A 27,207-nucleotide genomic window follows, 5' to 3' on the forward strand; every position below is an offset into this window, starting at 1 on the left:
TTTCTCCTGTTTGTAAATTGTCTTGTTTATTATGAAATCTTTCTTACCCCAAGTCTGAAACATTCTGTATTTTCTTCTAAAACAGTTAAATGTTTGTTGTTTACGTGTAGGTATTCAGTCCAGCTGGAATTTATTTTTGTGTTTGGCATGGAGTAGAGTTACATGTTTATTTTTTACAATATGGATATCATGTTATCCTGGCACAAATTGTGAATAGTTAATCCTTTCCCCATGAAAATGCCCTCTTTTTCATATACCAAATTCCCATATATATCAGAGTGAATTTCTGGACTCTTTTCTGTTCTATCGGTCTCTTTGTCTGACCTTGTGCCAGTACCACTATTTTAATTACTAAAGCTCTATAATAAATTTTTATCCTATAATAAATTTTAACGACTAGAAGAACAGTCCCTTCTCTTTGTTCTTTTTCACAGAAATTTTACAAATTTTTATTTGGCATTATCCCTCCAGTTTTTATGGTTTCTGACTATTGTGTGAATATGTTTTAAAATTACATTTTCTGGATGGATTATCCAGATTACCTTGGATTTTCTATGTAATCATATTGCCTACAAATAACAGTTTTGTTTCTTCCTTTTAAGTTCTTATCTATCTCATTTTCTTTTGCTGTTTTATTTCTTTGGCAGGATTTCTAGTTCATTGTCGAATAGTACCACTGATGGTGGGCGTCCTTGTTTTCAAATGGTGTTTTTAGTATCTGAGGTGGACTTTTGTTCTTGAAAAGAAGTACTTTTAGTTTGTTTTAGTTAGTATTCAATTTATTAAAGTTGTAATTTTTAAAATGTAATTTTTCTTAAGCCTTTGAGTTGGACTTAAAATTTTTACTAGATCAATTTTTATTTTTTTTAATTTATTTATTTATTTAATTTTTGCTGAGGAAGATTCACCCTGAGCTGACATCTGTTGCCAATCTTCCTCTTTTTGCTTAAGAAAGACTTGCCCTGAGCTAACAGCTGTGCCAGTCTTCCTCTATTTTGTATGTGGGTTGCTGCCACAGCATGGCTGATGAATGGTGTAGGTCTGCACCTGGGCACCCCGGAACCAAACCCCAGGCCGCTGAAGCAAAGCATGCTGAGCTTAACCACTAGGCCATGGGACCTGCCCCATTACTAGATCAATTTTTAGATCTAGTAGTTTTTGCATGGAAATAAAGACTTTGACTTTTTCTTTGATTAATGTTTGGTTAACTAGTAAGTCTAGGGGATTAAATCTTCCTTAAACATGTAATAGCACTTATAAATTTATATTTCTTATGCATTTCAAACTACGTTTTTCAATTTAGCCTATCATATTTTCTTACATACTTTAAATAATTGTCAAAGCAGACTTCAGTTCTAATAAGCAACATTTTCCTAAGTAATTAAGCAAGTTTTGTAAATCTAATACATTAGACTTACACATTTAATAAATCTGATTTTTAAAATGTTTTAAAAAAATCAGCTCCCATTCACCACTATGCCTGAGTGTTCTCTTCGTTTTTAGCACCTGGCCATTTCCCTTTCTTGCATTTGAGTTTGGCTATATATTTTTAAATGTTATATATTATCCAGTATTTCTGTATTTAGGTTGGAGGGGAGCTTTTCTATTTTATATTAATTCAACATTTTGATCAGAACTTTTAATATTTTGTTTTACCTTCTTTTATTGTCTGTAATTTTATAAGTCACTTAAAAATCTTGCTGGAACAAGTGTTGTAAATAAATACCTGTTGAAATAATTTAAAATATGTATTATTTAAATTTTTAAAATCTTCATTTAATGGTTGTCTATGTAAGATCATCAAGGTATTCATAAAGATATTCACTGTAAAGACAAGTTTTCAATTGGTACCCACAGCTTAGAACTCAAGAATTATGGTAAAAGCTTCAGTAAAAGTTCAACATGTTTGTAAGTTTGCCTCTCTTTTAGTAAATTTTAGAAATGGATGAAAACGTCAAGATTACTTAAGTAAACCCTTTTATTTTATATATACAGGAAGTTATGGAGAAGTTAAGCTACTAACTAGGATAAAGTCACAGAACTAGTTAGAACTTAATATTATCATCCCCACACCAGTGAATCTAAATGTAACGCCCCACCAGTAAGTAGTAGTGTTTGCGAGGAGTCTCTGACACCAGGGCTTACAAAGACTACAGTATTTAGTGTTCCTCACTTTTCTCATTTTGTTTGAACCTAATTGCATTTTCTTATATTCTTCTTGTTCAAAAAGGGACAAACAATGGGTGTAGGACTTTCTGTTGTGATATGTTCTTTTTTTAGACTTTATTCATTTAGAACATATAAGAGACGAATTTTGTTTCTTGCTCCAAAATAATTTTATGCTGGGGGCTGGCCGGGTGGCGCAAGCAGTTAAGTGTGTGCGTTCTGCCGTGGCGGCCTGGGGTTCACCAGTTAGGATCCCGGACGCACACCAACGCCCTGCCTGGAAAGCCATGCTGTGGCAGCGTCCCATATAAAGTGGAGGAAGATGGGCACAGATATTAGCCCAGGGCCAGTCTTCCTCAGCAAAAAAAGAGGAGGATTGGCAGATGTTAGCACAGGGCTGATCTCCTCACAAAAATAATAATAATAATAATTTTATGCCAATTATTTGAATTCTGTTGCTCAATTTTACTGTATCTTCTATGAACCCTTCTTATTTCATGAGTTATGTTAATGAAAAAATGTTATAATATCTACTGAATAATTTGGCTATATCATGATTTTGTCAGGTACTTTTGAAGGTGCACTACAATTTTTTGGTGCCATTTAGTCAGATATACCACAGTGGTTATTTACTAAATCAAGTGAGTTTAAATACTTGAACACTACAATCTTGAACACTTTTTAATAGGGCAGTCTTTTTCTTTCTCTTCCTTTACTCTGTTGCTTGGATAGTAGAATATTAAATATACTGACAAAACTTGCAGGTGAGGAAGTTGATTAATTTTGTTTTATCCATTTCCCCAAATTTATTTTCCTGGAAATCTATTTAATTTACAGAGTAACTCCAGTTACTATCCTATGAAACTAGTATTCCATTTACCACATTTTGGTAAATACTGTATGAATCTTTAGTGAGCTGTAGATCTATAATTCTTAAATATTAGAATGATAAGTATATTTCTTTAAGTCAACTTATCTTTATAATTTGTTTTCTTCCTTTACAGCATGGATCATCCCCTCTCCCCCAATCATTCCCTTCCCCAGGCCAAATGTTTGTATTTATTTAGCTCATCTATACTGAGCCCTTAGCGAGCATGTACTAGAAATATGAAGATGAATGAAATAAAGTTCTATCTCTTGAAGACCTAACATACTGATTTGATAGAGCAGCAGAGCCATCTGTAAGGGATACCTCCTCACATCTTTATATAATTGTAGAGATCCATGATCTGCACTTTGCATTTACTCATTTAATAGCAAGAGAAAAATGTTTTCAGTGTTTCCCAATAATTTAAAGGTGAATCTTGATTTCAGAGGAGTAAAATGTATGCATTACATACACTAATAATTGTGTGTTAACTATTAAATTTAGATGTATTTTGTTTTATGTATTTCTACTACATTAGTTGAATTAAGTACAGCAAGTGCTTATTGAATGGCTATCATATAGTAAGTCCAGTGGATAATAGAATAATGAATAAGATGTGGTCCCCACTCTTAAAGAACTATAGAGGAAAGCAGATGTGTGCAGACATTGCTAAAATAAAACTGTGTTTGTTAAAGCAACTAAATTAAATCACACAAACTATAATTAATAAATATGTTAAAGATAATGCTAAATTGATGACAGTGATGGCTTTGCAAAAGTTATAAATTATCAACTTCAAAAACCATCTGTTGTTAATTTTTTATTCTTTCATTGTTAGAGGCAGTTGGGGGGTTAGTGGGTAGAAGGGAGAAATGGAAGGAAATATGGGGGAATATATGTGTATATTTTTTTAAAGGCGAGAATAGAGTTTATTTTAAAGTTTTTTTATGTTTTTCTCAGTTATCTCTACGGTAGGTATATTTGAAGGGAAAACAATTCTGGTAGTTATAATGTGTGTTTTCTTTGGAAAATTTACAAATTCAATTGTACTCAGCCAAACATGTTTCTCTGTATGTGGATTTATACAAGGGAAAAGTGTTAACCTTAAGCTGGCACGTGTCTGCTATCAGCAGTTAAGTTAGTCGGCCCACTCACTGTCAGTGTGTGCACTCAGGGAATGTAAACTTATTTTAATTTTGGCTTAAATAGCATTAAGAAAATAAATCTGTTAATATTTTTTTTTTGATCTGAGACTAAATATAGGGAAATATTGGATTATCTATGGAAAGCAGTGCCGAAACAGAAAGGGCACCACATTTAGAGTTTGGAGACCTGATTTGAATTCTGTTTTTGCCATTTATTAGACATATGACCTTAGGCAAGTCACTTAATCTTTTTGCCTCATTTTCCTCATGTGTTAAAAAATGACTGTAATAATAGTAATGCCACTTTTAAGGTTGCTAAGACAAAATTAGATGTGTAAAGGCTTTGTAAATTCTAATACTTTTCAAGTATTAGTTGATAAGTTTTAGATTTTTCCTGTTAGTACAGATATGAAGAATATACTGTATAAGACTACATATATTTTACAGAATTGAGTTTAGCAGTTTTGATTTATCTGTATTTATGTGACCTTTACTCAAAAAAAGGAATGTAAATTTGTTTTGGTTATTTCCTAGAATCTCATTTTCTCCCTATTAAGCATTTTAGAGATACTTTTATTAACAATGTAGTAAGCAAATTGATATATATGTTATTCTCTTAAGCTATATATATTGTTTCTATTTTTTCTAGGTCTAATTGTCGTAAAGTTTTAATAGGAAGTTAACCAAGAGAAACTTTGTCTAAAATAGAGTGTTATAGATTGGAGAAATAGTCTCAAGACACGGTGAGAATTGTGAACTTTAGAACTTTTGTCTCAGTCTAAGCAAAGCTCCAGTAATGTCTTAATTTAAAACAGCTCCAGGCAATTTGACAGTATGTATCAGAAGCATTAAAACTGTCCTTAACATAACAATACCATTTCTAGACTGTATCCTAATGAAAAAACTGGTAATTTACGTAAATATTTATCTACTGCCATTAAAAAACTACACTTTCAGAGAATATTTAATGATACAAGAAAATGTTTGTCATATACTATTAAGTAGAAAGGCAATTTACACAGACATTGTGTGGTACAATCCTAACTTTGGTTAAAATAATAAAAGACTGATTTATTTAATAGATACCAAAATATTAATAATATTTTAACAATCTCAGACTGGTAGAATTTACAGTGATTTTTATTTTCTTCTTTAATTTCCAAATTTTATAGGATGAGCACATATTACTTTTGTAATCAGGGGGAAAAAAACAATACATATATAGTTTTTGCTTTGGTTTTTTGTCAAAATTCTTCCCAAATACTCTCTAGTCTCTCAGCTAGCATAGTAAAATATTATGGATTTATGTATAATGTAAGTATAAGAAGTTGTAGGCAGTATTCATGTACATAAGAATAATATTATTAATGATGGAACTTATCGTTGCAAATGCCTTTGGCTATACCTGGGTTTTGCCATGCTACAACCCTTCTCTTTCTTTTCATAAGCTGTAATTTGCAGCTGGTAGGAAGTTTTTAATTGAAGGATGAAAGTTGGTCATATTAAAGGAGGCTGGGGCTGTCTTAGCCAGGGCTCGTCTGGGCTGGACTGGCAAACTTAGCCATGATGAAAACAGCATGGGAGGGTCAACCCCACTTTTTGTGGGGCACCAAATTCTTACTAGTTTAGAGCAAGGTCAAAGCCCTGAATTGGTTAGACATTGCATTTATTTCCCCCAAGACTATGACCTCTTGCTCTTTCCACCTTCTTCTTTTAGCGCAAAGTCTGGCACATGTTAGGCACTCAGCAAATATTACTGAAATTGAAATGGAATGAAAACTGAAAATTATACAGGTTCCTAACGTTAGCTTTACTGAAGAGTCATCTCAATATTAAATAAAGCGAATTGTGCAGACACAGTCACAGGTAGCCTCTATTTGAATGAAAAGGAGATTCTCAGGAGCAATGAAGATCTATGTTTAGCCATCATAGAGTCTTCTCTATGCCCCTCGTATTTTGGCTGCTAGGGGTACATTGGAAGGCCCTCAGCACTTTCAGCAGTTGGCACAGTCTGCTAGAAGTAAAGTATGCACGTTGGAAACTAATGAAGAACTGGGACATTTAAGAGGAGGGTAATGCAAATTTTCATTGGTGCATTTTAAGTAAAATGTATTTTGATCGTCTTAATTAAGCTTCCACCTCAGCGAGGCAGGAAAATCAGGTTTTGTCCTTTTGCCCTCTGTGCTGTTCAACAACATATGCTATTTCTCATGTTAAGACCTTAACAGCTGTGCCAACAAGTCTAGTTTGAAAAAAAAATAAGGGCTTAATGGTATCTCTTTACAGATCAGCCTGTCAACAACTCTGTCCATCAATAGATTACTTCAGCCTTTTAGAACAGTTGTTCACTTTAGACATACGGGTCAAAGTTGGTGTGGTTAAGATACTACAGCTTGCTAATAAGGATAAGAATAGGAGTTATGAATATGGAGCTCTGGAAGCCAAGGAGAGTAGTGTTCTGACAAACCTAGGTGTTTGTGTTGCTTTTTGACAGAATAACTCGGACACTACTGTTAGTGACTAGAAGCCTCTTTTGTCTGACTCGCATAGACATCTTCCTTTTACCTTTTATTGAAATGACTTGTCAGTAGGACTTTTCTTGGAGTTCTGAATGGCTTTTAATTCATTTCAGTTTAGCAAGCATTTTTTAAGTATTGAGTTAGATGCTAAGATTACAAAGGTGAATGAGACTTGATCCCTGTCCTCAAGGCTTTCAGTTTAATGGGGAAGACACAAACAGATTATTTCAATATAATATATTAAACATATAGGTACACACAATAGAGAGTTAATTAGCCCAGCCTCAGGGAGCCAGGAAAGGGAAAGCTTAATGGACAGATTAACTGATAAACTGTGTATTGCATAAAGAGTAAGAATATTCTAGGAAGAGAGAACAGTATGCACACTAGAAAGACATGTTCCCTCAGTAGAGGCAGGAGAAGAGAACTAGATAGATAGAGAACAGGTCATGGAGGGCCCTATATGCCCTGAGAACGTGCTTGATCTTTATTCTGAAGGCAGTGAGGAGTCACTGAAGAGTTTTAAGCATTGAAGTGACATGGCTGGATTGTAATTTTAGGTAGATCACTCTAGAGGCAGAGTAGAGGATAGTTTTAGTGGGACAAGATTAGTATCAGGGAAGTCACTTTAGAAGACCATTGTAATAGTCCAGGCAAAAAATGATGAGGGCCTAGGCTGAGGCACCTAGTCAGTGGGGGGAAGGATGGGACAGTATAGGTGATTCAAGAAGTATTTTAGGTGTTGAAATCCTCAGGACTTGAGAGTTGGGGGGTAGGAAGATGATGCTATTAAGTGAGATTAAAAATGTGCAAAGAAAAATAGTTTATAGGGGGAAGATGATATTAAGTTTTGGGTATAAGTTTGAGGTGCCTTTAGAACATTTGAGTGGATATGAACTCTTAAATTCAGAGAAACGGTAGTCAGTACTTGATGAAAAGATAAATTATCATCTTGAGAAGAAACATATAAGTAAGTCGGTAAGTAAGTAAATAAATAAATCAGGGCAACCCCCAAAGTAATATTGTCACTTGAGAAGGGCTGGGCATAGAGAAGGCATTAGGTATAAAAATTAGCTTTGTACAGTAGCAGTGTAAAGTTACTATAAGTAGGTTAAATATTGTGGGAAACGGAACATTCCACTTTGTGAAAAGTCATCTTATATACCATTTATAGATTACCTAGTTGGAGACTAGGATATAGTATGACATTAAAACAATACTGGATATAATTCAGGTTTTGATAGTTCAAGAGGGATTTTTGGATTTTGTGGTTTCTCAGTACCATTACGGACGTCAATGATTATACTGACAATTTTGGATGTGATATCCAAAATATAAAGATTTTTAGATACCAATAATAACCTTTATTGAGTGCTTACTATGATCCAAGCTCTATTCTAAGAAGTGTATGTTGATTCATTATGTATAATTCTCTGAAATAGGTAGATATTCTTATTATTCCCATTTTATAGATGGAGGGGAAAAAAACAAGGAAAGTTTGAGAAACTTGCCTCGGATCACACAGGATGCATCCTCAAGGAGTCTTGCTGCAGAGCCCGCCCCTTAACCATTATGCTATACTGCCTTATCAAAAAATATATGGTACAGGTACATTTGCTTCATTAGGGAGAATGAAAACATGAAAATGCATTATATGAACAAAAGTCCCTATAAAAGTAACATTTTTAGAAATGTAAGATTGTTAGAACTTCAGGAATAGTTTAATGTCAAGAATATATATTTTTTAGTATGCCAAGGAATTATGTTGCTTATTAGGGAGAATGGAAACCTGACAAGTCAGAAGAATTAGGGAAATAGAAATACAGAAAGTTGAATTATTAGAGAGAGGGAAGGGAAGAATTTATGTCAGAGATTAATATTTGTAAAGGCTAACTTGTAAGGAAACTGAAACTCCCAGAAAAGAATGATAAAAAGTTTATTATCACTGCTACTTCTACGACTGTATATTTATGTAATACTTTATATTTTTTGAAGCTAAGAGAAAGGAAGTGACTTAACTAAGATTACACGCTGTATACGTGTCAGAAACAGGAAAGAACCCAGTTCTTCTGACTCAATCCAGAGCCCTTTCCATTACATCGTATTCCTTAGTGGAACCATGTGGATTCAGTCCTGCCCTCAGATCCATAGAAATGGAGGAGGAAATGCCTGAGAAAAGAATCAGTCCATCATTACTAAATTCAAGAGGGATGTAATGGGATGTAAATCAAAGGGATGTAATGGTAAGGAATGAACCAGTGGTGCTGTAACTGAAAAGATTGTCATGCTTGTGGAAGCTGATGGATCTTTCCTGCTGATTAATATATATGACAGGAAAGTTGCCAAAAGAAAAGTGCTTAGGTATATGAATAATTGTTTTTCTTTCTGTTCTCAAGAAACTGTTGATGGTGGTTATCTTCACAGAGGGGAAAGCAATAGATGTAGTTAGGAATCATCAGTTTAGGAGTAGAAAAATTTTAACTTCTTATTTTGTGCTTTTCTGTGCTGTTTAAGTTTTGTTACCTGTGGATATGTTACTTTTTTAAAAAAACATGTTAATATAGGTTTCTATATAATGGGATTATGGGCCACTTTAAAAGTTTTTTTAATTAAATATAGTACACAAACTGAACTAACAGATTTCATCGCAAGAGTTAGTGAGTAGGTTGACATTGACATTCAGAGTGGATTTTCCACAGATCCACATAGAAACAATATTTTTATAACATGATTAGAACAGCAGTGGCACTATAAAACCATTAATCCCTTGTTTCTATGGGAAAGTGAATGTTAAATTATAGATAGAGATGTGGGAAACTTCACTTTCTACAGTCTTAGAAAGCCCCTCTACTCTGTACACGTACATACTTGTATACATTTGCTCCTGGGATAGGAAACAGCCTTTCTGAGTGAAAGAGGTAGGGACAGGGAGAGGCAAGAGTGAGAATCAGATTAGAATTCTTACATCAGTTGCTCTAGACAGACTGTGCGGTGAGAGGGACCTTGAGAACCTTCACCCACTAAAGCAGGGAGAAGCTAGCAGTGTGGTTGTATAAATAGTTTGTTTGTGAGTAACACGTTTGTATTAGGGAACTCCTCGCGGTGATCCATTGGTGCTTATTTTCATTCTAAAGCCATTTTAGTCCTCTAAGGATCTATTTGGATGATGTGCTTGCTATACAATGAAATTGCAGTTTTATAAGATCCCGGAGCAGCTGTGGTGTGTAATTTGTGCAGTGTTTATATTACCTTTGGAAAGATGGAAAATGCATGTCTGAACTAGGAATACTCTGCTGTTCTGGAAAATTATAAAAGTGCTAAAGGAATTTTTTTCACAATGGCATTGTTGAGAAGGGATTTCATTTTTCTTAGAAAGGGCCAGGGTACTCTGGATATAGTGAAAATACTGAGTATGTTTGTGGTCTGTGAGTGGATGGGAATACTGAGTATTGGACTGGGACTGTAAATCATCCTTCTTGGCAGGAGCAGAGTTTGCTCTTCCTCCTGTTGTGTCTGGACAGTTACCAGGGCCTGCGGTGAATTTTGCAATCTGGTTCTCAAAGTTCCAGAGAATGTTGAAGTGTTTACATGGGGTACAAGTGGTCTGCTCTCACTTGTTGGTTGTTTTGTTTGTTTGTTTTGTGCTTTTTTATATTTTGAGAAAGTATAAAAAATGGTTAAATGTGAAGGGAAGGAAAAGGATTTTTATAATTTTTAATAATCTGTCTTTGTTTTATCGTTCTTACTTTTAAAAACAAGTCAACACCCATATGAAATTATGTATGGAGTACATTTGAAAACCAGAAAAGAATCCCTCTACCCCAAAGTTTCTGAGCAGTCAGAATAGCTTCATACACATTCCATTTACTGTGTTTCAGTGATTTTTAAGACATATTTTTTCACATTTAAAAAAAATTTCTAAAATGAGGATGCATCTTGTAATCATTATTGGCCTTGATTGAAGTCAGATTACTTCAAAGAGGGTTTACATTTGCCTCTACCAGTCATTTGCACTAAACTTCAGACCATTTTAAATTAAATTCTCTGTTTGAGGGTAGATTCCCCCCCCTCCCCCCCCACACACACTGGTAGTATGAATTCAAACTACAGAGCTGTGTAAGAACTGTCTTTTGGATAAAATTCCCGCTACCCGGTGCCCAGTACTTGAAAAGTAGAGACTTTGAGGTTTCCTTGCTGTCTCTTTCTCTGTGGTGGGTTTATTTCCCATTTACCCTGCACTGCATTTGTAGCCCTTCTGTTGTTCCAGCTTTACATGAGAGGTCTCCATTTTTTTTTCTTCTCTTGTGGTACATAAAAGAATAATGTGTCTTATAATAGATGGTGGCTGAGATAAAAGACCCATCAGACACTTGCCTAGACCCTTACCATCTTTCTTCAGAATTTGTTTACTCTTATTGTAGACACACTTCTAATAAACTCAATATCATTGTTACACATTTCTCTGCTCGTTCCTCATTGGTGATCTTCAGACTTCAATTTGCATAAGAATCAATTGAGGAGTGAAAACTATATATTTCTGGGCCTTATCCCCAGAGATTCTGTTTCTGTGGACCTCGGTGACATCCAGGAGTCTGCACTTTTAATAAATATCCTCAAGATATTCGTACCTAAGTGATTGAAGGACCACACTTAGAGAAAAACTGCATACTCTGTGTCTAAGTGAATACTCACAGCTTCAGCCATCTATATATACTGATGACTTCCAGATCCTTATCTTTGGTCTAAACCATTCTTCGATGCCAGATTCATCTATACAACTGCCGTGTCTCTATCAAAGACAGAATATACTCTGATCCAGGCTAAGTGGGCTCACGTCCCAGCTCAGCCACTTAATAGCTGTGTGACCTTGGGCAAAGTAACTTAACTTGTCAATTGCGTCATGTAAAATGAAATTAATATAAATACCTCATAGGGTTGCCTTGATGATTCGGTGATCAACACATGTAAAGTTCTTTGACCAGTGCCTGGCACATAATAAGCTCATTGTAAGTGTTAGCTGTTTTTATATTGTTATTGTCCCATGAACACCTCAAACGTGTCTACAATGAACCTTTTATACCACCTCCACACCCCTCAAAATCTGTTTTCTGCCTTGACTACAGCTTTAATTTCTTCCTATCGCTAATTTTCCTCATCCAGGTCATAAATTCTATGAATTCAACACCCTAATTATCTCTAATTTGTCCCCTCCTTTCCATTCCCACTTCTGTTGCTTTGGTTCAGGTCTTTATCACCTCTCACAGAGAGTTCTGGAATAGCCTCCTACCTGAACTTCTAGCCTCTGGTTGTTTTTCTCCATTCTAATCTCACAGGAATCTTTATCAAAGGCAATGTGATCCTGCTACTCCTCTGCTGGATGGCTCTTATTGCCTACGGGATAAAATCCAAACACCTGTGCCTGGCATACAAGGCTCCTCAGATCTGGTTTCTGCCTCCTCTTCTGCTACACTCAGGCACATTTGCAGTCTTCCAGCTTTATACATTACTTATAGTAGCTCGCCCGAAACACCAGATCCTCTCTTGCTTTCATAACTTTGCATAAATAAACAATATAGCGCAGTGGTTAAAGTGTGAGGTTTAGGGCCAGAGTGCCTGAGTCCAAATCCTGACTTTGCCACTTAACTAGTTGTACGACTGTGGGTAAAACAGGATTTTTTTGTGCCACAGTTTCCTCATCTTTAAAATGGGAATAATTGTGCCTCATAGAGCTGTTATGTGGATTTTAGTAAGTTAATGCACATAATAAATATTCAATAAATGTTAGGTATTATTATTTTTATTACCGTTCTATTTCTTTTGCCTGTACACTTGATCTTCTCCTCTACCCATTCTCTCACTTTCTTTTGCCTGTCAAATCCTGCTCATTCATCCTTTATATCCCAGTTTAAGAACTAGCTCCTCCAGGAAACCATCTCTGAAATCCCCAGACTCAGTTAGATGCTCCTCCTCTGGGTTCCCATAGCACCCTTTGTAGGATAATTAAGCTATGAATGCTTTAAGGACTGCCAGGGACTGCATTTTTAAATCTCTGAATGGCTAATGAATGAAACTTGATTGTTTTGTTGTTTCTTATTTGCTATAGATTGGGAAACCAATTAGAAAGGGGAAGGATGTTCTGTTAGAGACAAGTAATCAGACAGCTCATAAGCAGACTGGAAGGGAAGAGAGAGCAAGAGATGAAAGACAGAAGACAAAATCTGTGACAGTTTGGAACTTTCCAGTGAAGGGACAAACAATCCAACAGTTATCAGGGTGGTTCTTTAAGTATCATTGTGCATAATTAAAATGCTATGATGAGATCCTTAAGTCATCCCAAAAAGTTAAATTGTGTTGAGTATACTTTGACTAAAAGGAAGGAAAGTAGATTAAACCTTTTAGAAATATTTCTTTTAAAACTAGTTGAAATAAATCCTGGCAATTAAATAAGTAAGCTTTAGTTACTTATCATTGTCTAACAGTTCATGCCCCCTTGGGCTGCCTGACTAATCAGTACATTCTCGTAATTAATTCTGACTATTGAGTGTGCCCAACCTGTGAGGGGGAAAAAAAAAATGTACGGGCCAAGAAAGTGGATTTGTAGCAACTAATCTGAGTACTGTTAATTTTAAAGTTTGGACAAAGGCATTGAATCTCAGCCACCCCTTTCCATGCACACACACACTGAAAATTGCTAATCTTTGTACTCTTCTCAGGTGATCTAATTAATAACCAAATGTATATCTCTAGATCCAGCCTAGACTGCTTACCTAAACGCCAGACCCATATTTCAGTCCATTTACTGGATAGCTCTGTGTCTGTAAGCACCTCAAATCTGACATATCTAAAACAACTCGTTGTTTTGTTAGACTTGTATCTCCTTATATTATTCCTTATTTCCATTAACGCCACCACCATCTCTCCACTTGCCAAAGTGAAAATTTGGGGATCGTTTTTGATTTTCCTTTCCCCCATTTCATATATCAAGTTGGTTCCTAAGTCCTTACGATTCTATCTTTTAAGTATCTTTCTTGTTCATCTCATCTACTCCAGTCTTAATTCAGGCCTTTATTTTTCTTTGCCTTAATGACTTCAGTAACCTCTTAATTTATTATTTATTAAAGAAATTATAGTCCCCAGCCTATAATTTCTTCCCCCTCCAACCTGTCTGCCATCTGAATAAAGTTGTCAGAACGCAAACCTGATCCTGTTATTCCCTTTATATCCTTCATTAGCTCCCCATTGCCTAATCCTATAAAATACAAACTCCTTAGTGATATACAAAGTCCTTTGTGGTTTAGCCCTCGCATACCTTTTTAGCCATCTCTTACTGCCAACGTTTATTCACTGTGCTCCAGCCAAATTCGCTAGGGTCTATCATGTCTGTCAATGATTATACATTCTATCTTCACTAGTTATGGATTTCCAAATTTGTGTTCCTGTTAAGCCTCTTATTGTTTGCTCGTTTTCATCTATCTTGCATGTCTTTCCTCAGTGTCTGGTAAGCTTTGGTTAAGCAACTTATATTTAAGAATGGGGCATTAAAAAACTGATTAGAAAGTCTGAATCCATCCAGTCCGTTCATTTTATCATCTTTAGTATCTTTGTTAACTTGGGTTAGTCATAGTCCCTTGGTAAGGATCGTCCTATCTCCAGTTGGACATATAGACCGCCAGTATTCTGGGAACTGAATCTTCCTGCTTTCAGTCTGTTGGCCCACCCTCACTTGTGCTGAGTGTCCCCCCAGTCCAGAGATACTCTAGAATTCTCTCTTTGTAGAACAAAACAAAATAAAACTTCTAATCTTCTTCCCAGATGGGGGTAGAGCAGTCTTCTGGCTGTGTGGAGAGGCGAAGGGCATTTGGGTATATAATTTACTTCTAAATTAAACTTTCATCTTGTTCTCTAGTTTTGGGCCCTATCTTAACTGCTGCTTACAGAGGTGCTGCTAATTCATGAGCCATTTGGAGGTTCTGCAGGGTAAACTTAAAAGTCACTTTTCTTACTTGGGCTAGGAGCCTGCCTTTTTGCATTAGCTAAATCTGTTACTGCTTGTACATCTGTTTTCCATTTTCTAAAGTTTTGTTGTTGTCACCTCTTGTGATCTCTTTGTCCTTGCAAGTTTATAGCATTTTTAAAAAGGTATTTTAATATGCTTTTACTGGATTTCCAAGAGGAAGCAAAAGTCAGTGTGTATGTTAACTCCGCTGTATTTGCCTAAACTCCTCTTTCAAAACTGTAATTCCAAATTATTTCTGGCTTTACTTATCTCTCCATCTATCTGAGAGAGTTAGATAATCTCTCTTTTGTGCTCCCATGATACTCTGTGTATGCTTTTGTTATGGAACTGGTCCCATTGAATCATATCTTATCTTTAACTTGTGTCCCCTACCACGCACTGTTGTGTAACCAATCTCCAGAACTTTTTCATCTGACAAAACTGAAACTTTATAACTCCCTATGTATCCCTCCCCTCAGCCACCATTCTACTTTCTGTTTCTATGAGTTTGACTACTCTAGATACCTCATATGAGTAGATAACAGTATTTGTCTTTTTGTGACTGGCTTATTTTACTTAGCATAATGTCCTCAACCTTCGTCCATTTTGTAGCGTGTGTCAGAATTTCCTTCCTTTTTTAAGACCAAATAATATTCCATTATTTGTATATACATTTTTGTTGTTGTTGTTGTTCATCCATTGATGGACATTTTGGTCACTTCCATCTTTTGGCTACTGTGAATAATGCCGTTTTGAACATGGGTATACAAATATCTTTTCAAGACCCTGCTTTCAATTCTTTGGGATATATATACCCAAAAGTACCATCGTCTTTTATGACATTGACATTTTTTAAGAAAGCAGTACCACCTTTATGAAAAATAGAATGTTTTTAATTTGGGGCTTTTGTGATGTTTCCTCATGTTGAGATTCAGTTTATGCATTCCTGACCAGAATACTGCATAAGTGATGTGTCTTTCTCAGGGTTTCACATCTAGAGGCCTGTGATGACCATCTTACCTCTCATGGGTGCTGTTAATTTTAACCATCCTATCAAAGTATTGTTGTTTCTCTACTGTATAGTTACTACTCTTTCCCTTGCTTCATATAAGCGATCTGTGGAGACACTTTAAAACCATGTAAATATCCCACTCCTTATCAAAATTTCCACCTCTGAATTTAGCATTGATGCTTCTTGCATAAATCAGTCTTTACTATGATGGCTGCAAAATGATGATTTTTCAAACCCAGCAAGGGCTATTTTTACAGTTAATTACAAATTAGATTAAATAGATCAATTTGAATGTCAAATGATCAATATATTAAATATAAGATTTGCTGCTACTTTTAATATATTATACATGATAGTCATTGAAGCATAATGATTAAACTGCTTCTGAATTTCTGGAATTTAATAGTTATGGTATTCCTATAAAGTCATTGCATATTTTAAAAGTTGAATATACAGTGTGTTTTAGGATGTGAATTTGGTTCTGATAGTTTTTCTTACTCTGGGTCTGCAGATTGTTTATCAGGTACTCTATTATCTGAATCCTGCTAGTGAACTCTGTATTTAGTTAATGACTAACCAGATAATATTCACTTTCTGCTACTGAAAAGGAACAAACTTTACAGTATGGAGTAGCTTTGAGAACTTTACCTGAATGGAAAGATATAAACTCTTTCTTCATTTTTGAAGCATAATCTCATTCCTTGTGTATAACTAAAACTGGTTTGTCTAGAGCAGTTAGCATCGCCAAAGTATGTCTAAAGCTATTGCAGTTTCAAGCAATATGGAAGATTAGATGTTCAGAGAAACCTCTTCTGGAAAAGAATATAAAAATGCTGTATAAAATGCCTAAAACATCTTTTTTAAAGCATGGCTGAGTTGGCAGCAAAGTAAGGGGAAAATATGAGGCTGCACATAGTGAGAAAGCTCAATTCCACAGGGATAAATGAGCCCTAGAACCCCTTTTATCCCTGAGGGAACCTTCTAATCCTTCGTACCTTCTAATCCATCATGACCCAGAACCTAGGCTTTAAGGGAGTGTTCTTGCTTGCATGGGGCAGGAGGCAAAGTCTGAGCCTGGGCATGGTGAGTGTTAAGTTTGGACACTGCAGCATAAAGCAGGGATCCTTAAAGGATGAAACCTTCAGTGAATGACTGGAAAATAACCTGCTTTTCAGAATGACATTGCTTGTTTTGTCCTTGGCTTTGAATGGAGTGGACAAAAAGAATCTCTCCTGAGAAATCCTTATCACAGTCCTATACTCATATGAGTTTGGAGTTGGAATTCATACTGCCAAAAAAAATCTGAATATAAGTTTAGTTTAGTGGTGCCTTGGGTTTTGCGTGCCCTAAGGACCTAGCCGAAACAAATAGAAATCTTCTTTGGAGAAAAGTGCTTTAAATACTGGCTTGAAGAATTCTCACAAAGTTCCAAGGAATGTGAGCTTAAAATCAGAAATCACTAAACATGTGAATAAACCAGCCATTATAATAAGAGTCAGCAGAAGCCACAAAGACTGTGATTTCTAAAATTATAACATAGAATTTTTAAATGTGTGTTTAAAATGTTCAAAGAAATTTAAAAAGGGAGTATAATGATGGAATAAACTATTAAAATTGACCAGGGAGATTTGAAAAAAAATTTGCAAAAATGAAAAATATAATAATTTAAAATTAAAATTAGTGGATGGGTCAAAAAGCTGTTTAGACACAGCTGAAAAAAGAATTAGTGAACTGAAAGATAGAGCTTAAGAAATTACCCATAGCGTAGCACAGCACATAAAACAAAGAGATAAAGAATATGAAAGACAGATTGAGATGGAGCTTAGATATCCAACATGTCCAGCTGAATTTCCATAAGGAGAGAATAGAGAAGTAGAGAAGCAATATTCAAAAAGAAAACTGCTAAGAATTTTATAGCATTGATGGGTCTCTAGATTTAGGAAGCACAACAAATTCCAAGTAGAATTAATAAAAAAGAGACCCATACCTAAACACAATGTAATAAAACTGCAAGAATACAAAGACAGAGATGATCTTGCAGTCCGAGAGTAAAAGACAGAACTGCTAAGAATGTTATAGCATTGATGGGTCTCTAGATTTAGGAAGTGCAACAAATCCCAAGTAGGATTAATAAAAAAGAGACCCATTCCTAAATACAGTGTCATAAAACTGCAAGAATACAAAGACAGATAGCTGATCTTGCAGTCAGAGAGTAAAAGACAGATGGCCTATAAAGAATGACAGTTAGACTGAAAGCTGACTTCTGGACAGCAACGTTGGAAGCTAGAAAACATAATACTTTCAAAGTGCTAAGAGAAAATAATTGTCAACCCAGAACTATATATCTAGCAAAATTATTTTTCAAGAAAAAGAGAGACATTTTAAGGCAAACAAAAACTAAGAAAATTTACTCCTAACAGACACTCACCCAAAGAGCCTCTAAAATACACTGTATTTACTTTAGAAAGAAGGAAAGTAATCTCAAAAAGAAAGTCTAAGAAGGAAAGAATGGTAATTATTGCAGGTTGAGTTTCCCCGGAAGCAGACTCTGAGACAGAGATTAGTATACACATTTATTAAAGAGTATTCTTGGGATCAACACCTAATGGAAAGGAGAGGAGCGAAGCAATATTAGGCAGAGAGAGAAGTTAAGCTGCAGTGAAGATCCAACAAAAGTTTCACTGATCCCACAGGGAGCTCTGGAGATGGCGTGATCCTTTAGAGTTGTCTTGAGTTGGGGCAAGAGGGTCAGGCCTTTTTACCCTCGTTGGATGTGGGCTGCCCCTGGAAGGAGCCTTGACCTTGGATGAGGCAGTTTTCTTTAGGCAAAGCAATCCCCAAAGAGGGCTGACAGCCAATGTCTGCCTTCTGGCAGCACTCCCAGCAGCTATGGGAAAAGTCCACATTCCTGAAAGGGAATCCAGGTGGTGCATCATAATGTCTACTACAATGAGCAAAAAAAACTTGTAGGTGAACGTAAATAAACATTGACTTTATAAATCAAAACAATATTGTCTAATTTGTGTGGGTAAAATCAAAATAGAACTAAAAATCCCAGACAACCATAGCATTATGAGTCTGGAGGGGAGTGATTGGAATTAACACATTCTAAGACCTGTGTTATATGATAGAATACTACGATACAGCAATGAAAATGAGTACTATACAGCTTCCTACACCAACATAAAGCCAAGATACTTAGAATGATAAAAGTATGCTTCTGTCTATATAAAGTTCAAAAATCATCAATGCTAAATGATATATTGTTAAGGATACATACAAATACAATAAAAGTTAATAGGCATTAGAATGAGTAGCACAAAATTCAAAGCAAGAATGGGGAAGGGCACACAGAGGGGTTCCGCAGTACACGGTAGCGCTCTATTTCTTAAGCTAGGTGTGGATACACAGATATTTGTTTTATTATAATTCCTTAAACTATACATTTATGTATTATATATATGGTAAATTGTTTAACTCTGTTAAGGTATTAAGAGGGAAAACATTGGCTGGTCTTGGTGACTAGATGCATGCTCAAGTTATCTCCTAAATTAGTATTCAGTTGTGCTGATTTGGATCCAGTCAAGTCCACTGAGGTTTAATCAGAAATGAACTATCACTGATTATATGATTGAGTCATTTCTGTTTGATTTATCCATTTTGCCCTCAATCAGGAGGCGGGATGAATTTCATTACTTTTTTATAGGCATTTCAGATGCAGTGAATGATGAAATTTGAAGTTTGAAAATGATCCTAAATTCTACAGCAGGATTTTACTAGATGAATTCAATATGTAATATCAGTTATCACAGTAAATATTCAATACAACATCTACATCAGTAAGTATAGAAGCTCTACACTTATTTCCTCCAAAATCTATTTAATCCATAAAAATCAGAGAAGGCAGCTTTGAATTCGACATGAAGATAGTGAGCTCTGTGTCTCTGGAAATACTAAGCAGAGCTTAAATCACTTGTTAAAGATAGTGTGAGAATAAGTTTGTATTAAAAGAAAGAGTTGGAATAGATGGCCTCTAAGACCCTCTCAGACTTTAATAAGATACATGATTCTATGTTTGATTCAGTGTTTCTTACCTCCCATTTCTCTCCAGGAGGCATTTTCCTGATGACTCTCCATTAGGGTAGTCTCTGTTTAGATAAATATAAATCAGAGTCCTTAAGAGAGAATATTTTTCTCTAGGTGCATGAATTTTGGAGTGCAGGAAGCTTGAGCTGTGTGACCTTAAGCAAATTACTTAGCATCTCTAGACTTTGGTTTCTACATCTATAAAATGAGAAGACTGGAGTTGATATAAATTTTAAGTGGATATATGAAATTTCCCTATCAATTTTAGAACTCCCAGATATATTTATGACTTCTACAAACTTATACCATGGACTTCCTAACCATTTTGAATACAGTTGCCGCTGCTTGAATCTAAATAACTTGAAATATAGCCTTTGTCACCTCTAATACTTTTTGGAGGTAAATACGAGATATTGTTTTTTAAAAACCAGACTCTATGTAGCTATCTTCTAAAGTTACCTGAATTGATTGTACCTTAACCTTCAGGTTAGTTGTTTTGAATGTCCCTGTAATTCAAAATGTCTCATAATTCTATAATTTTACAATTCTATAATTTTTTTATTTTATTTTATTTTTTTGGTGAGGAAGATGAGCCCTGAGCTAACGTCCGTTGCCAATCCTCCTCTTTTTGCTGAGGAAGATTGGCCCTGGGCTAACATCCGTGCCCATCTTCCTCTACTTTATATGGGACGCTACCACAGCATGGCTTGACAAGCGGTGCAGCGGTGCGCGCCCGGGATCTGGGCCTGCAACCCCCGGGCTGCTGCAGCAGAGCATGCGCACTTAACCACTACACCACCAGGCCTACCTCAACAATTCTATAATTTTTTTAATGTCACTTTAATTCTTAAGTCTATAGCAGTATTCTTTCATTTTTAATATAAACTGTTAAAGGAACATTTCACAATATTTTAGATAAAGATTAATGGTAATATTGGGGTTAAAAACTAATACAATTGCATATAAATTAAATATGGGTCAAAAAGCATAATTTCAGTTTTATTCTCCCATTTGACTATGCTGGGAAATTTTAAATTATTTTAGATTATTGCATATAGGATAGCACATTAGTCATTTCACAGTCAATTAAGTAAGCTTCATATGTTACTAAAGGCCAATTATAAGAGGAAAATAAATCAAGGCAAAGTTACATAACTGTTTCACATCTTATCAAGTAGGAAACTCTCTAAATTGCAAATAACTTTATTATGTGCTCTAAATAGCATAAACCTTAGGCTTCCATTGTTACATCCTTGTCACTATTCCTATGTTTCATTCACTGTGAAACAGGTATAAGTTGCAGTGTATTAGTTTGCTAGGGCTGCCAAAACAAATACCACTCAGTGGCTTAAACAACAGAAATTTATTTCTCGCAGTTCTGGGCACTAGAAGCCCAAGATCAAGGTGTTGGCCGGTTTGATTTTTTCTGAGGCCTCTCTCATTGCATTGCAGATGGTTGCCTTCTCCCTGCGTCCTCAAATGGTCTTTCCTCTGTATGCACACATCCCTGGTGTATCTCTTTGTGAGTTCAAATTTCCTCTTTTTATAAGGACACCAGTCAGATTGGGTTAGGGCCCATCCTAAGGGTCTCATTGTAACTAATCATCTCTTTCAAGGCCCTGTCTCCAAATACAGTCACGTTCTATACTGGAGGTTAGGGCTTCAACATATGAATTTTGGGGAAACACAGTTTAGTCCATAACAGTGAGTGAAATTGTATATAGTTTGCTTTCCTGCCACAGAAGTTTTCAAGAATGAAAATTATTGATTCTGTGCAAGTGACTTGAACGTTGGGTACAATCGTTGCACTGTGACTTGTGGCGGGTTAGCTCACAGTATGACATGACACAATCCATGAGTGCTGTATGATTTTAAACCAGGGAAATTGAAGTTCTCTGCAAAAAGACATCCTGATTTGTATAAAACTTCTATGTCTTGCTAGTTTCTCATCCTCTACTTGCCCTTTTAGTATGGGGCCCTTGGAACTGCTTCCCTTCTTACATCTTACCAGTAGTGGTCTCCTCCTCTTCAAAATCAGTTGACTCTTTTTTGACCTAAACTGCTCCCTCCTTGAAACAATCTATTTCTGACACCATAGTTTTCTGACTTTCTTCTATCCCACAGGCTTCTCTTTCTCTTGTTCTCCTTTCTTATCTATTCTGTTTATATTCTTCCTTTCTATGACTTCTTCTATTCTCTGTCACTTTATGTACCATCTGTATGCTAACAGTGTCATCACTTATATTTTCTGGACGAGACCTCTCCTCCAAGCTTCAGACTCTTAGATCAGATTACCTATTTCACGTCTTAAGTTGATGTCTCAAGCTTAGAATAGTGTTTGACACATATTAGTACTATATGAGTATTAGTCATTATCTTTGTTATTTTAATAAATAGCACCATCATCTACCCAATTATTTAAGCTAGGAGTCATTCTTGATTTCTCCCTTTTCTTCTCCTCTTAGTTCAGTTCATCACTCGCATTTTCAAAATACGTCTTGCTTCTATACATTCTCATCATCTCCGTTGTCACCACTCTAATTCGCAGCATCATCTCACATCTGGCTCACTGCAAATGTCTCCAAACTATAGGCTGTTTAACATAGTGATTAAGAACCCAGGCTTTGGAACTGAACTTCCTAGGTTTAAATCCTGGCTCCACCACTTACAAGCTGTATGACCGTGGGTGGCCTCTCTGCCTCTTTCTTCACTTACAAAATGGGAATAATGATAATAATAGTACCTACCTCATAGGATTGTTATGACTATTAGATGAGATAATGCATGTACAGGGCTTATAATCACAAGTAAAAATTCAGTAAGAGTTGGTCATTCTCAGATTTGCTTAGCAGCAAGAGTGATCTATGTTTAAATTGCTAATTTCTAATATTTTTTTGAATAAAGTCTTTCAGTCTTAAAAAAGATTTACTAAATTATATAACAAACACGTGTATGCCCCTTCTTAATCACTTGTCTCTTTGAACCTCACCCTCTTAACCACCATCCTGAATTTGGTATTTATTATCTTATGGTTGTCTTATACTTTTGATACATATGAATATATCTTTAAACAATATATAATATTGTTTTTACATGCATAATATCATATTGAAAATATTCTTCTGCATCTCCTTTTTTTCCCTTCAACATGTTTTTAAGATTTGTCCATGAGGATACATGTTGCTATGTAGTTCATTCTTTTTCACTGATGCACAGTAGTCCAATGGATATCCTTTGTCCCTTTTTTATTAGGTATATTATCTTTTAAAACTTAATTTAGAGGACTTTATATCTTTTTTTATTAATCATTTATTAGTTATATGCATGTAGATATCCTCTCTCAGGCTGTGGCTTTTCTTTTCACCTTTTTGTTGTTGTTGTTGTTGAGGAAGATTCACCCTGAGCTAACATCTGTGCCAGTCTTCCTCTATTTTGTATGTGGGTTGCTGCCACAGCATGGCCACCGATGAGTAGTGTAGGTTTGCACTCGGGAACCGAACCTGGGTCACTGAAGCGGAGCATGCCGAATGTAATAACTAGGCCATGGGGCCACCCCCTCTTTTCACCTTTTTAATGGTATCTTGTGATGTACATTTTTTTATGTTAAATTAATCCGTCTTCTAATTTATAGTTAGGGCTTTTTGTGTCATGTTTTAAAAAGCCTTCTTAATGCGAATCTGCTAAAGATATTCTCCTGTATTTTCTCCCAGACACATTTTACTTTTTACATTTTGGTTTTTAATGCACATGGATTTAATTTTTGGTATGGTATGAAATAGGGATCCAATTGTTTTTAAATTTTGAGAGTCAGTTGTTCCTTCACCAATTATTAATAGACCATCTGTTCACCACTGATTTGAAATGCCACTTTTGTCACGTATCAAGTTATTATACAGGTTTTGTGTTTCTGAGCTATTGTGTTCTATTGGTGTATTTGTCTATCCCTCTTGATTGTATCATTGCCTTACTTATTTTTGTTTCATGATAAGTCTTGATAACTGGTAGGACAAGTATCTTTATTTTATTGTTCTTCATAATTGTTTTGACTATTCTAGGCCTTTCTGAATTTTGGCCTGATCATTCTCTTGCTTTTGTTATGGTTTTACTATATATGTATGTATTCTTAAACAATATAAATACAAAATGTTTATAAAATATAAAACATAAAAATTTATGATACTGTGTGTATTATTCAGCAACTTGCTTTTTTTTAAATTTTTTTTTGTGTGTGAGGAAGATCAGCCCTGAGCTAACATCCATGCTAATCCTCCTCTTTTTGCTGAGGAAGACCAGCTCTGAGTTAACATCCATTGCCAGTCCTCCTCCTTTTTTTCCCCAAAGCCCCAGTAGATAGTTGTATGTCATAGTTGCACATCCTTCTGGTTGCTGTATGTGGGATGCGGCCTCAGCATGGCCGGAGAAGTGGTGCGTCGGTGTGCGCCCGGGATCCGAACCCGGACCGCCAGTAGCGGAGCGCACGCACTTAACCGCTAAGCCACGGGGCCGGCCCACAACTTGCTTTTTTTCCTCAACAACTTTCTAAGATTCATCCTTACTGAAATCTATAGCCATAGATTGTTCATTTTCTTTGCCATATAGTAGATCATTGTGTTAATATACCACAGTTTATCTGTTTATCCGTTTGGGTTATTTCTAATTTTTTGCTATTACAAACAGTGCTGTTACAAATTTTCTTATTAAGGTGTTTCCTGTGACCATGTGTAAAGTTTCTCAAAGATATATTCACTAGACTGTAATAGCTATCTATCTATCTGTGTGTATATATGTGTGTGTATATATATGCATAGATTCAATTTTATTACATAATACTAAATTGTTTTGAAATTAGATTGTACCAGTTTATATGCCAACATTTATTAGAGTTCCCATAGTTCTACATCATCTCCAAATTTGGTATTGTCAGACTTTTAAATTTTATGTAACTGTTGGGTATGAAACGCTAATATATGGTTTTAATTTGCATTTCCCTGATTACTACTGAGGTTGAACATCCTTGCGTATATTTATGAGCCATTCATATTTTCTTTTTTGGAAGTGCCCCTTGTGTTTATTTTTTCTATTGTGTTTTATATTTCCTTTTTGATTTGTAGGAATTCTTTGGATGTTTTGGGTACTAATTCTTTATAAATTAGTTAAACTAACATCTACCCAGTTGCCAAGTTAGATAACCTAAGAATTATCTTTGAATCCTTCTTCTCTCTCAACCCTTAAATCTAATCATTGCTAACACTCATTAAACATTTACTATGTATCAGGCATCTTTCTGAGTACTTTATCTCATTTAATCTTTAGAGCAGCCTTCTATGTTAAGATACCATTTTAATCTTCATGTGCAGATTAGGAAATTGTGGCATAGAGAGGTTAAATATTTGGCCCAAGGTCGCAGAGCAGAGCTTCAGTTTGAATCAAAGAAGTTTGCTTCTAAAGCCTTTTTTATTTTAAACATTGTAATATCTTTGATTATTTTCTTAGGTTGAATTCTAGAAGTATAGGAAAAACTCTTTGTTTTTAATAAAGTTAATTTTTTAAAACTTTTCTCTTTTGTTTGTAAAAATAATATATTTGTGTGTATATTTCTGTTTTTGCTTATGTTGATTTTATTGATAAAATCATAATTTTTTATAGCTTTATATTCTACTTTTTATCAGTCATATCATGACTTCAAAAATGTAACTTTTAATGACTGTATAATATTTCAATATATGATTGTTATTTAGTGAGTTATTTACTAGTTTTGGATATTTATTTATTCAGCAAGTATTTTTTGAATACCTTCTCTGTTCCAGGCATGATTCTGGGCCTTATATATAGAGTGGGGAACAAATCAGTCAAAGCCTCTGTCCTCGTGGATCTTACTTTCTAGTTGGCAGTGGGGAGACAAACAATTTTATATACAATGGAGAAAAAGCAGAGGAAGGCAGATAGAAAGTGCTGGGGAGGAGAAATAGGATTAGTGTTTTATAAAGAATGGTCAGCAGAAGCCTCTTTGAGCAGGTGACATTTGAGCAGAGACCTGATGTGAGGGAATAAGCCATGCAGATATCTGAAGGAGAAGTATTCCAGGCAGTGGGAACCAGAAGTAAAAAATCCTGAGGCAGGAGCATGTTTCATTTATTATAGAACAGGAGAGAGGACAATGTGGAGCTAGAGAGGGCTGAGCGAGAGGAAGACTGAAGGAGTCAGAGAGGTGGAAAGTGGGGGACCCAGTTCATATATGGCTTCGTAAACCACTGTAGGAACTTGGGCGTTTTCTCTGAGTGAGATAGGAAGCCATTGGGAGGGTTTTGAGCAGATGAATGACATGATGTGACATTATGTTAAAATTAGGCTCATCTGGTTGCTATGTGAAGAATATGTTACAGGGGAACAAGAAGGGAGCTTTTATAATAATCCAGGGTAGAAGTGGTGACATAGGCCAATGGTCAGATAGTGGATATATTTTGAAGGTAGAAGTAGCATATAATCCTGATGGATTCCTGATGGATGTGAGAGAAAAAGAGGTAACAAAGACAAAATTTTTGATATTATAAGTTAACGCTGAAGTGATGATCTTTCTCATAATCTTTGTGCACATCTTTGATTCTTTTTTTAGTATAGATTCCTATAATTATTACTGACCCAACAACATGAACTTTTTAAGGCTCTCAATATATACTGTTCAATTGCTTTCAAAACAAGTGATATCAATTTATATTCCTACCAGCAGTGTATGCATATTTTCTTGCCCTTAAAAGAACTTTGCATGTTTGAAATGTAAAGAATGACATTTCCTCGTTTTCTTTTAAAATAAATATGTTTTCCTTTAAAGTAAGTATTGCTGCCATTTATCAAGTACATATTTTGCTTACAGAAAGTGCATACTTTGCAGACATAAATTGTAAGTGCTTTATATGTTATCTCATTTTGTTTAATTATAGCACCCTTTCAGATATTACTATCCTAATTATGTAGAGAAGAAAATTGAGACCCAGAAGAGTAAAAGTTTTTTTGAAAGTCAGAAAGATAGTATGTGGGAGATCCAGGCTTTGAACTGAGGTCAAACTCCAAAAGTTACCTTTATATCTGGATATAACTGCTTTTCTTTGAATATTGCTAAGATTTATTGTTTATTGGCCACATTCTTTTATGAATTGATGATTTGTAATCATTGGCCTTTTCTTTATTATGGTGTATTTTTCTTCTAATTTATAAAAGCTCTTTCTATATTAACGATATTAACCATTGCAAATATTTTCTTCTGCTTTTCTTTTGCCTTTCAATTTTGTTCATAATTGTATATGTTGTAGTATGAATTTTAATGTAGCCTTTATATCTTTTCCTTTATTTTTCTCCTGCTTTTAAACATAAAGCATCTTACCCCTTCTAAGATTATTTTAACTGTTCACTGATTTTTT

The 27,207-nt window shown here is 35.2% G+C and overlaps 1 protein-coding gene across 4 annotated transcripts in view; it reads left to right on the forward strand.

The window, feature by feature from the left end:
- Positions 1-27,207, forward strand: part of CEP57L1 (centrosomal protein 57 like 1) — a 78,158-nt gene that overhangs the window by 13,145 nt on the left and 37,806 nt on the right. For 2 of the 4 annotated variants that reach the window (XM_087443971.1, XM_087443976.1), the window contains exon 2: positions 4,829-4,922. The exons of the other annotated variants lie outside the window; for them this stretch is intronic. The gene's annotated coding sequence lies outside the window, so the exon portion shown is untranslated. The remainder of the gene's footprint in view (positions 1-4,828; positions 4,923-27,207) is intronic. 4 annotated transcript variants of the gene reach the window in all.

This window comes from Ceratotherium simum, chromosome 19 (genome assembly GCF_057802395.1).
Source record: "Ceratotherium simum simum isolate JZ-2026a chromosome 19, ASM5780239v1, whole genome shotgun sequence".
Classification (NCBI taxonomy): domain Eukaryota; kingdom Metazoa; phylum Chordata; class Mammalia; order Perissodactyla; family Rhinocerotidae; genus Ceratotherium; species Ceratotherium simum.